This window comes from Spinacia oleracea, chromosome 2 (genome assembly GCF_020520425.1).
Source record: "Spinacia oleracea cultivar Varoflay chromosome 2, BTI_SOV_V1, whole genome shotgun sequence".
Classification (NCBI taxonomy): Eukaryota; Viridiplantae; Streptophyta; class Magnoliopsida; order Caryophyllales; family Amaranthaceae; genus Spinacia; species Spinacia oleracea.
The window spans coordinates 81,906,612-81,920,185 of record NC_079488.1 but is presented as its reverse complement, the minus strand read 5'-3'; positions in this window follow the sequence as shown (position 1 = coordinate 81,920,185).

Below are 13,574 nucleotides of genomic sequence, written 5' to 3'. Positions count from 1 at the left end.
ACACACAAATACACAATGTTGTCCATGGTCGTTGTTAACGACTTCTTCCCCACTAAAATCACAGTTAAAAACATATATATCTTATAGATTTAAGAAATTCATAAAACACAGTTATTCACAATCTCATTTCGCAAACAAAAATATTTTGAATACACAACCGAAATCTTGTCACAAGTTTAGGATAATTATGTCCAAAATATCGCTTAGAAATCATAACAGCTTATTCTTACCTTTTCGCAAAATTTGAATACATGAATCTTGGAAAGCGTATTTAATACAAATATATACACACACACACATATATATATATATATATATATATATATATATATATATATATATATATATATATATATATATATATATATATATATAAAATTCAACTTTTCTTTAACGCACTCAAATAAATCTTAAGCATAATCGAAATACATAACTTCTCACGACCTATATGTTCACGAGTTCAAAGAGATAAAACCCAACACTATTTCTCCCAATATCTTGATCTTAAAGTACACAATTGTAGTCTCATTCTAATTCGATTTGTAACCCAAAGGTCACACTTTCAAAACTTCCAAACCTATAAACACAATAAACTCCAATCCAATTTACAACGCGAAATCTTCGTAAAGAACGATCACTAAAATTTATCACTTATAAGTAATCCCAAATGAATTTGAGTTTTGAGTAACATACTATACCCAAATAAGCTTAATAACTCTATTAAGACTAGTTAAGCCAGACTTTCTCTTCAATAGCACATAGTTACACATTCAACTTACGTACGTAATATAATTCTCATAAGTTTATTAATCACATAATCGAAATTCTTATTAAGGGTAAGATATAAAATGATATAAGTAAATCCACAATCGAATCGTTTCTAGATATAAATAACTTATATTAAAACATATTTCCCAAAAATAATCCTTGTCTTTCAAAAACACACTATCTATAGAAATTGATATAAAGATCACAAATTAAATAACTTGTTAATCAAATGTTTGAAAAATTACACGCCATAGCTTATGTAAAAGAGCTTCACAACTAGAAACTAAATAACCTGATAAATATAGACCATGGTGTACAAATTGAAATTTTATTAAATTAATAAAAAAGAAACATAGTATCACCCGTCACTCAAAACCAAATATTTTAAAGACCAAATAGCTTATTTATACGGTTTCCCAAATCGATAAAATCACAAAACTCAATTTTAAAATATTTTCACGTGATTATATCCCAAGTTAAAAACCAACATTAACTAGTAAAGATCGTGATAGCACAATTCACCATTCCTTACTTAAATCACTCCGTAAGAAGAAAATAATCAGCTCATAAAGATAGTTTATGAACGTTTTTATGAAATTATATAACTCAAACAATAGTTTAAGGAGAGCAGATAAGTTAAAAATAAATATTATCCTGAGTAAAGGTACAAAACATTCTTATCTTCAGCATATTGAGTTTACAATTAACCTCCACAAAGATCGTAAGTTTCTTTAAAACTAGTAGTACAGTTTTGATTGGAAAAATATGATTCAATCAAAAGATCTTACCAAAAAAAACTTATTAATCCAAACATAGTTCAATAGTGCTCATGACATGTACCTTATTCAAAATTGGCGTATCTATAACTTAGTTACTCGGAATAATATAATCTTCACTCGAAACATACTAAACACAATGAAGCTAGTATAAGCTCACTAAAGGTATGAAATTCTGACGTTGTTACAACCCATATCATTCTTAATAAGCACAACTATCTCTAACAAATCTCGCACTGGTCACATGCCCAAAACACATGATCAAAGTTTCTCAAGTCTCACGATTAACTTTCACAAGTCTAACGATAAACTTTTACAAGTCTCGCAATCAAGCTTTCACAAGTCTTATATCCAAATAAATCATAATATTTAAGTTCAAACACAAAATATTTAGTTCAAAGCAATGCTAACACATGTTCATATAAAAACTAATTCCAATCATAGTACTAAAATAATTATATTTAAGTCGAAAATCTAATTCTTGTACGCAAATCACATTATTCTTTAAAATTAACAAACACAAACCATAATTTATAAGGTGGATGGACAATGTGTACCTTCAATCGTCACACCTAACCTCCAAGAATCTCATTCCTCGATCACCATCGATTGCTTTAATCCGAATTCAATCTTCCAGAATACATCCCATACTTTAATCTCCAATGATAATCCATAATCTCGACCACCAATTGTAACTTGAACTCCATAAATTAATCACCAAGAATTTACCTCACAACCAATAACACTAAATAATAACTTGACTCACAATAACCGAATATGAAATCGTTAAATACTATTTTAGTTACTTACCAAAACTTAAATTCAAACTTTTTAAACCCAACTAACAAAATAAAGTTTAGGCCAATAATGATACCTTTCTATTGAGAAGCTACCAACGCAATTAAGAAGTGGTGGAAGTGGGAAATAACAAGGAAGAAAGAGCAATAGCAACAACACGTTGGCAGCAACAACTGTGAGTTTCGAAAGACCATATCTCCTAGCTCAAGGCTCCGAATTGAGTAATTCTTGAGCCTAAATCGGTTAACTTTCCATGGGCTACAATTCTCATGAAGGAAATTATGGCTAAAAATGATCGAATGCTGAAGCTTTTTTAACAAACAGAAGCGAGCTGTAAATAAGGGGAGATAATACATGAGTGAGATGGGTATTGGGTTTCCTCTAATTTTGTTGATAGTTGAATTGGTGTTTTTGGGTTTCCATATCATTTTATTGAATTTGTGGGTTTAATGTTTGAGATCGTGAGGACAACACTCAATAATAAAGAAATGGAGGAGGAAGATGGCTATGGTGGAAGAGAAGCTCTTGGAAAATGAATTGGATCTTCTTTTCTAATCTTTTTTTTTTTTTTTTTGATTGAAGAGGAGAAGCTTACAACAAGGCAACAAATGCATCATGGCATTTTCTTTGGCTTCCACGTGGGTTAGAAGAGAAGAATGGAAAAGTTCATAAAAATAAATCTAGATAAAATAAAATAAAATAATAATAATAATAATAAATAAACTATTTTCTCTTAAACAAAAATCAAATTAAAAAAAAATTATACATAATCTAGCTAATGAAATAACTTATAATTAATAAAAAGCTGCTTAAAAATCTAGACTATTACAGGATTGATCACCGGTTCTATTTTATTCAAAAGTCCCTCGATATCGCAGGTCATTGGGGTTTACGGAGTCGCGTCCGTACCTCGTCTTCCTTAGTGAAAAAGAAGAAGTTTCTAGTAGCAACTCGGTCCATTGACTATTTCAATTAAAATAATGTTACTGTTATAAAAGTCTTGTCCAGTCTAGCCTAGTCTAGTCAAGTGTGGTCGTCAAATTAACATGTTTTGTCTGCCCTTACTCGTGTTTTATTAGTATCATGTTAGGTTCGTTCGTTCAATAGTATCATGCTAGGATTATTATTGTTTCAGTATGTAGTACTCAGCTTTGCTGATTACGTGCTTTTGCTTGTGCATGTTGATCATGGCTATGCCTTATTGATCCTGTGATGACCCAATCTTTGGTGAGCAGTCTCTAAGGATCAATAAGCATTGTCCATCTGCAGGTTTGAAGATGTTGCATCATTGGGATCGGGAATAGAGAGCTTGTATTTAGTTTTGTTTTGCTAAGTGACTTGGTTTGTTAATTTGGACTTTAAACTTATCGTACTATTTATATTCCCTTATTTTCGTTGGTTGGTTTTTGGGACTAAACCTGTAATCGATTATTTATAAACCTAAAGTTAGTTTTATGTTTTCCGCTGCAAAATTCTGAATAAGCCGTTACGTTTTCACACGGGCGATAATGCCTTGATAATTCTCTACGTTTTATATTAAAAGATTATTTTAGAAAAGAGAGAATTGTCGGGGTGTTACAATCTCAATCATCTATTTAAAATACAATTACAAAGTAAAAAGTCTCGTAATATCATACAACCTCGAGAGATAAACGTGCGCATGATTATACATAGTAATAATAATTCACACTATATGAACAACTCAAAAAGACTAGGTGTGCGTGATTACCTTCCCCGAAAGTAATACTGAATAATGAAATTCAATTGAACGAGTAAAACAACCAAGTACGGTGCGTGTACGGCTGCGAAATGTTGATACGATACGCATGAATGCTCTAATTCGGTTGGGCTTAGAAAGGACTATTAAATACATGGCCATGAGTAATCATGCGCCAGGTATTATTTTGCCAAAAAGGAATTTGGTGATAATGATGAAGATGATCAAAGGATATATGAATAATTTTTCTTGTTTTTCGTCAAAACTCTTTCCTCAACAAAATAATTAACAAGAAACGGCTAAAGTCAAAATATTAGGGTTTAGGAGTATTTATAATTCTCGTAAAAACAGTCCTACTAAAAAATAAACTAGGTTTTTAAATTTTCAGAAAATATTATAAGAGACTACCTAAAACTTGAAAGTAATATAATAAGAATTATAACTTAATTTTGCTATAAATTATATTTTACGAAATCATAAAATATTGGGGTATTACACCAGGATTCAAATTAATTGCACATAATCAAATACTTATTCTAGGATGCATACACTTTGTAGCGTGCCCTCCATAGCTGCCCCCGAATCGAACAAGAACAAGTCTTTAGGACTCCAAGTGTCGTCCTTCCGTAGATAGTCCACAGCACGTCCGGATCCGCCTTAAGATTGACCAACTAGAATCGCCCTTAAGGTACTAGTGATTTTTGGCTAATATAGGACAATAATATGACTGAATTTTGCTCTCAAAAAGTCACTTTGAATACTTGAAACTCGTCCTTAAATTGTGAACCTAGGCCACATATTTATAGGGGTATGGAAAGGGAATTGGAATCCTATTAGGATACTCATTAGCTTAATTAGAATTTTATTAAAACTCTTTTGAACTAATTCTATCTATTAGGATTAGGAATTAATCATTAAACGAATCCCATTAGATTTAGGATTTGTATCGAACACAAACGCACACGAGCACGAGCATGTCGCACAGCCCACGCAAGCCTTGCGGCCCACGCGAGCAGCGCAGCTCGCAGCCCATTCGTGTGCGCGCGCCTTGGCCTTGTTGGGCATGGCCTTGCGCTGGGCCTGGCGTGGCCTTGGCCGCGTTGTATTGGCACGCTTGGCTTGCTGGACGCGGGCCTGGCTTCGTGTTGGGCCTTCGTCTAGCAAGTCTCGTGCGATGCTAATTCGTACGACGAGCGTCCGATTGATTTCCCGATTCCGGAATTTATTTCCGATACGAACAATATTTAATATTTCCGATTCCAGAATTAATTTCCGTTTCGAACAAATATTTAATATTTCCGTTTCCGGAATTATTTTTCGATTCCAATAATATTTCCGATTCCGACAATATTTGAAGGAAATAATGCCCTTGGTCCAAGTATGCATTTAATGTTAAGTCTAATAAATGCGGTTCAGTATTAATTAACAAGTTAATAATTCAGTGAGATCAAGTGAGCTGAATGCCTAGCTAGAGGCCGCTTCAGTTCAAGTGGAATTAATGATATTAATCCACAACTTACTCTTGACTGAACCCGTAGGGTCACACAAATAGTACGTAAACGGATCAAGTATTTAATGGTATTAAATACTCCATCTATGGATATTCGGAATCGACGGATCTTGGTTTCAGTGGGAGCTGAGATCGTAAAAGGCAAGCAAATGAATATTCCGGAAACGATGATATTGCCGGAAACGGAAATATGGATCGTATCAGAAATATAAATATTATCCAAGTCGTAGATGTTGCCGGAAACGGAAACATGGTACGTATCGGAAAATATTATTGGAAATGGAAATATTGTCGGAATCGGAAATATTGCCGGAAACGGAAATATTGTCAGAATCGGAAATATTATTGAAATCGGAAAATAATTCCGGAAACGGAAATAATAATATTTGTTCGAAACGGAAATTTATTCCGGAATCGGAAATGTTACATATTGTTCGTATCGGAAATGAATTCCGGAATCGGGAATTTAATCGGAAGCGTATCGTACGAATTAGCATCGGACGAGGCCTGCCAGACGAAGGCCCAGCACGAAGCCGGGCCATCGCCAAGCAAGCCAAAGCGCAACAAACACACGCCAAGCCCCGACCAGGCCCAGCGCGAAGCCAAGGCCCAGCCAAGGCTTGGGCGCGCATGCGGAGCAGGCGGGCTGCGACGAGTGGGCCTTGCGCTGTGCGCTCGGCGTGGGCCGTAAGGCGTGCGTGCGTGCGTGCGGTGCTTGTGCGCCACTCGTGTGTGTTACTCGAATCCTAAAGCTACCGGGATTCGTCATATGATTAAATCTAATCCTAATAGATAAAGTTTATTTAAATAGAGTCTTAGCAGGATTCTAATTAAATAAATTTGTATTCTAATAGGATTATAATTCCTTTTCCATAACACTATAAATAGGTGCCTAGGGTCACAGATTTATACACACAATTTGAAGTATTCAAAGGTAAGATTTTGGAGCAAAAATCAGCCAAACACTTGCAACCTATTTAGCCGAAAATCCTAGGAACCTTAAGGGCGATTCTAGTTGGTCAAGCTTAAGGCGGATCTGGACGTGCTGTGGACTATCTACGGAGGGACGACACTTGGAGTCCTAAAGACTTGTTCTTGTTCGGTCCGGGCGCAACTAGGGAGGGCACGCTACAAAAGTGTATGCATCTGAATTATGCTAAATGATTATGTGTAAATAATATGTTTCCTGGCATTAAGGTTTTCTGCATGATTTATGTTTTGTCATATGTATCATAACCTAACAATATATCCGTTTCCGGCAATATTTCAGATTCAGGCAATATTTCCATTTCCGATAATATTTTTCCGAACGTACCATGTTTCCGTTTCCGGCAACATCTACGACTTGGATAATATTTATATTTCCGAAACGATCCATATTTCCGTTTCCGGCAATATCATTGTTTCCGGAGTATTCATTGTTTGCCTTTGACGATCTTAACTCCCACTGAAACCAAGATCCGTCGATTCCGAATATCCATAGATGGAGTATTTAATGCCATTAAATACTTGATCCGTTTACGTACTATTTGTGTGACCCTACGAGTTCAGTCAAGAGTAAGCTGTGGATTAATATCATTAATTCCACTTGAACTGAAGCGGCCTCTAGCTAGGCATTCAGCTCACTTGATTTCACTGAATTATTAACTTGTTAATTAATACTGAACCGTATTTATTAGACTTAACATTAAATGCATACTTGGACCAAGGGCATTATTTCCTTCAGTCTCCCACTTGTCCTTAGGGACAAGTGTGCATTTCCTAATTCCTTTGTCACTCGATGCTTGCTCTTGAGCATAAGGTAAGAGTTGTCATCCTTATTATGTCCAGAGGTGTTTCTCGGTTTCAGAGTTCAACTGATCAAATAAACAGATAATCATAGCCTATGATTCATCTGAGCACGACCATGCATTTTACAGTTTCTAGCTCTCCGAGTGGCCTTGCACAACTTTCAACATCTCATCCCGATTTATGGGAGGACAATCTCAATCTTGCGATCTTGAGATTAGACTTCGTTTAATAGGTGATTACCTGAGCGTTGCCTTTATAGCCTCCTTTTACGGTGCGACGGTTGACAACGTCAAAGTAAGCAGTTCTCAAACAAGTAATCTCAAATCACTCAGGTATTGAGGATTAGTGTCTAATAATTTTAATGAAATTTACTTATGACAGATTTTTAGCTCTTACAGTAAAGTTTCATAGGTCTGTCCGATACTAGTATTCCCAAAGTAAGTATCTATGCAAATGATTACGACATTGCCATGTCCACATAGTTCAAGAAACAGAACTACTAGTCATCTTGCATTCTAGTCGTCTAGCGTTTTCTATGCGTCCATCTTTATAGAAAACTCCGACTAGGGACCATTTTCAACTTTTGACATTCAAGTTCACTTGATAGACATTTCTTAGTCACAGGACTGGTCCTGACAGTCTATCTTGAATATATCGTCAATTTGAAGGGACTCATCATTTAATACTAAACCAAGATTAAATGGAATATGAAAATACATTTCATATATGATAAATGTTCAACCCCCAATGTTTTACAACCATGGGCCTCGAACCCATCTTTTAAAAAATTAGTGGAATTCAAAACTATGCTTGATTTCCAGTGCCATAATGTGAGTGTTGTTTCTCACTTGTCGCATAGGTTTAGTTATCATGCTTTGCCAATCTTAATATCCTTTTCATCGAATGTTCTTCGAGATAGATGATAAGATCTTTTGAGTATGTTTATCTTGTGATCTAGTCTTTCTTGCTACATTAGTGGTTCTACGCATTTTGCAATGAAGAACCATTAAGTCAACAAACATGTGATCTACCCAAGTTCAGTGAAGAACTCTTTAACATAAACAACCCTATTTTATTGCTTCTTAGGCAATAAGTACTTTTACTTCAACTGTATAGGTTGCTAGTGATGCTTTGGTTGGATTTACTTATCCAAGCAGTTCACAGATATGTGGAAGACTTTCCAGCTGTATATTAGAACATAGAAATTAATATTTAATTTCCCACGCAACAACTCATGGTCTCCAATCCATGTTGCCATTTCAAAACACGATGCTCTATAGCTCGTCCTTGCCAATGGTTAACTCCAAGGGAATCTTGCTTGATCCTTTGCCAGTATTTATGCGTGTAGCATCAATATTTAGCATATCTTTATTTCCTTGAATCAAGAACTTTTCTTATGTACCTTTTCAAGTACCATAAGTTTTTCTTGATCTCAATCTAGTTGATCTTCACTTAGATCAATTAGAGATTGGTATATGTTCGTCATGCCTAAAGTCATACGATACGTTTTTGGCGATCCTTATATTATATCATACATGATAAATTCTTTTGCAGAATAATTCCCAATTGAATTCTATTCATGTAACTTTAGCTCATCTAGTTTCAATAGATACTAAATCCAGCTAAATTCTTTGACATATAATATAGATTAAGAATCTCACTTAGATCCTTTGATGTTTTCTTAGTAAATGCTTATACATAGTTCAAACATCCTTTACTTAGATTTATTCATATGGGTCGAATGTCTCCAATGGAGTCTTTCGTGTTTGATTTAGTAAATGCCATTACTTAATCCAAAACAATATTATAAGATCTTTGTAAATAGATCTTAATACCTAGTATGTACTAAGTTTCGCCATGGTCCATCATTGATGAATAATTTCAAATCTAAGTCATTAGCATTTGAATGTTATTTCACAATAGAGAGATATGTGTGTGATACACATAGGACCAATTAAGTTTTACGTACTCCCACTAAACTTCTTATATATCTATAAGAATCATGTACATTTTATGAAACTAAAATACTTATTAGCTTCACTTAAAATACAATTTAAATTCCCAATTACTTGCTTAAATCTGTACTTAGATTTCATAAGCTAGCATTCATTTCAAGCATTGTTTGTATCCACAAATCCTATGACATGCCATGTACATAGTTTCTTCCAACATTTGATTGAGGAAGATGTTTTGTCGTCCAATTGTCATATGTACCAATATGCAATCATTACTTGAATATAGACTTGAGCATTACGATTATGCATGAGGTTTCAACACAATCCACACCGTGAATTTGCTTGTAACCTTTAGCAACTAATATAGCTTTGTGTGTGAACACAATTCCATGTTTGATGGTTTTTATCCTTTAAAACAAACTTGCAACCAATAGGTGTGAAACTATTCTTGCAAATCAACAAAATGTCAATTTTGTCATCAAAACATAGGTTATGCTTTATGGCCTTTAACCGTCTAAAACATTTGAGTCTATATATGGCCTCTAACCATTTTAGGGAATCTAGGTTTCGTCATAGCTTTCTTACAAGTCACAAACTCATTAAACTACATGATAATAGTTTGACTGTAAGTTGTAGGTTTCTTAACTATCTAATAGAAGAATCTCATAGTTTCAGTGACTTGAACTCTATGCCTACTTGGGTATAGAACATCAAACAATAGAATATCAATAGCCACTTGAAAGTCCTTTGAATATTCCGTTCTCCTTGAAGCACTTGTAAAGTCTTCTAAGAGATGTCTATTCTTTAAAGCCACTTCTAAAGTCCTTAAAGAATAAGTGTTCGGATTTTCTGAAGAACTTCGAAAAGCCTCTGGAATGTCCGTTTATGTTTTTTGTTCGCCTCGATGACTTTCGAGGTCTATTTTCTCCCACTTGTCATTTTGGAAACGAATCTCCAAAAGGACATTATTTCGAGCAAACAAACATTATGTTCTCAAAAATTCGTGGTAGAAACAATACCTTTGTGTCTCATTTGAATAAATCACAATGAAACATATATCTATATATACTTGGGCCTTAGTTTGTTGAATAACAAACACTAAGCTCCCACTGAGTTTAGCAACTCTTTAGATATATATGTTATTGAAAAGATATTCTGAAATTACTTTTCAATAGCTTTGACGAATTTGGTTTAGTTTGTTGGTAGTTGAGCATTTTGTTTTAGAAATTTTAGGAAAAGTCTTTATGATTCATTATTGATCGAATTAAGTACCAATTGACTTCGATCATTCCAACTTAGATATGCCATATCTTATGGAGCTAGATTGTGAAATTACAACACACAATCAGTGATGATCATTTTTGGTCTCAAGTAATCATTAACATGATCTATCCTAGATCTTTATGATTTCTTGTCAAGGGGATTTTATACTTCTGAATCTTTGAACTAGCCAAACAGATTCAAACTTATATCACATTGAGTAAATAAACCAATATTCACTCAAATCCAGGTGATATAATAAAGTCATAAAATATCTCTTTAGCTTTGAACTCTATTGTCTAGGCGTTCTAACAATAGTTCATATCTTTTGTTACTTTCAACATGTAAGACTAGCTTGTCTTGAATGATCTAGAAATCAATCAACTTTCAAAAGTCCATCAAAATAGATCCTTTGAATGTTAACATGTTGATATGGTCTAAGTAACAATGCCAAAGATTAGTGGAACTCAAATCAAGGGGTTGATTTGAACCTAGTAAAGTTTTTATTGTTAAAGAGTTGTTTGTTTTAATCAAGCATATTGACTCAACCCGTAAATAACCATTGTATTCAAATAAACAAACAAACATTGTTTTTGTTTTTCTTGAATGTGAGTCTTTCTATGTTTGAAGCATAAATTTTTGGTATGCTGATTATGGAACAAAATAGCCATTAAGTTCCAGCCTTTGAAAGGACTTAAAACAAACTGGATGACCCTACAACTAATGTAGCATTGCCATGCTTCATTTCCCACTTGTAGGCCATTAGTGTAGCCTAGCTTCCATTGTTTGAGTTATTACCAAAGTAAGAACCTCAAGCGGTATATGATACCAAGGAAGTTTGATTGCTAGGTCACTTCTCTTTAAACATAAACTTATAGGTAGAAACGGAATCGTAAATTCCTTTCCTTTGTTCCTTGTTTTCCTATTTCTTGTACCCTTTCTTATAGTCTTAAGAACTAGTACAGTACCCGTGCGATGCACGGTTTGTGATCTAAAGATTAATTTTGCATGAAATCTAAACTATAGCTATATAAAATTGTATTCAATAGATCTTATAGATTTTCTTCTAATTAAAATCCAAATCTACCACACTTGAAGCAAATTTGTGAGAGACCCTCCTATTTCACACAAAGATTATTTTGACCCCGTTCATCACCATGTCAAACATAAAGTTATTTTCATCCACCTTTACTTGATAATCATACCATCTAATAATGGATATACCATATAACCATTACGCGATCAATTAATACCTATCCACACCATCTACTTTATTTAGGTAGAGATGACTCTGAAGCAGGGCGCGTGCGGAAGATGGTCCTTCCACTTCCATATCCGTTTAAAAAAGTCATCTCCATCCCCGCTACCCAGGATAGTATATGGTACTCATCCTCATCTCAACCCCAATCACCGCCTCACGGGGCATAAAATAAAAGTCATCCCCGCTCCTTCACCACCCAGATACCCCCCCCAAACTCACCCCTAGATCTAACAAATTTATTTAATTTGGTAGGAGATTTTTGAATTTTAAAACAAAGTTCTTTTCTATAATTTAATCCGGTTGTCTGATTCGAGTGATTGAGTAAATAAATAGAATTTATAATATGCAAGTATAGTGAAAAGATGTAGATATAATCATAATCAATCAGATGAAGATAAGCTAGACATGCGGTTCCAGACTAAGGCTCTGTTTGGTTCACCTTATTTCCATTTATTTTTAAAATTAAAATAAGTCCAAATAAGTTCACATAAATTCAGATAAGATAAGTTCTGAAAAAAGAAGGGTTGTCATAATTGTAATTTATAACTAAGATAAGTTCTAATAAGTTTAGGTAAGTTCATATAAGATAAGTTCATTAAAAAAAATGAAAATCAGGTGAATAGAACGCAGTACCCCCTAAAATCCATCATCGTTTGACATATACATTTTTAACCCCATAATCCACCAAGGTTAGACGCACGATTCACGTATCAAAATGTTAATTTTGTACAATTTTTTTTTATATATAAGTGATATTGCATTCGTTACATTAATCTGCTATTCTAATTTAAAAAAAATATTATCAACAATAACTTAACAAACTCATAATACAGAGTGTGTTATTTAAGTAATTTTATATCAAATATGTTCAATGATTCATCTTAAACACCATTTTTTTTATTCTATACTAATCCTTACACTTTTGAGCATATACTTGTTGACATTAATTCGTTATTTAAAAATAATTCTTAAACTACTCCCTCCGTCCCAATTTAAAGTGTTCACATATCATGACACATAATTTTAGTATAAGTTTTGAAGTGTGGTTATCGAATATTTTTTTATTGAGAAAGTAGGTAGAATGAAAGGTGAATTTTCTTTAATTGAATGAGAATGAGTATGTGACCTTAGGTTTTAGTAGTGGGAAAAAAGAAGTAAATATTATAATCGTGGGCCCTTTCCAAAAATACTAACTTCCCAAACTAAATTGGGTTTCATGACTATAATGCATATATGATTATAAATCATAGTCCACCAATTAATTGTAGAATTTGGTTTTGGTCATATTTTTCATAGTATTTGAGGAAGCACATACCAAGTATAATTTAGTTAGTCATATTTTAATTTCACCAATATTATTATCTATGAAACTGCATATTTAAATAGTTCAAAATGCTATTAATTTTTCTTGTAATATTTAAATATTTTTTTGTTTATTACCATACTCATGTATTACTTTTGAAAAAGAATTTTTTGAAAGAATATATTAAAAAATATTTTTTTTGTTTAGAAATATCAAAAGATATACTCTCTTCGTTCTTGATTATTAGTCCCTTTTGGAATCTTGTCACTATTTACAATTGAAGGGAATCTTCTAATTTTTTTCCAATACGTATTTCAAAATATATTCATGTGACATCTTGTTTTGTTCGTATCTTAACAATATCAGATTTTTATATTTCTTTAACGTACGTATTTGGAGATATATTTACGTTTAAATATGGAGTTGAAACGGATG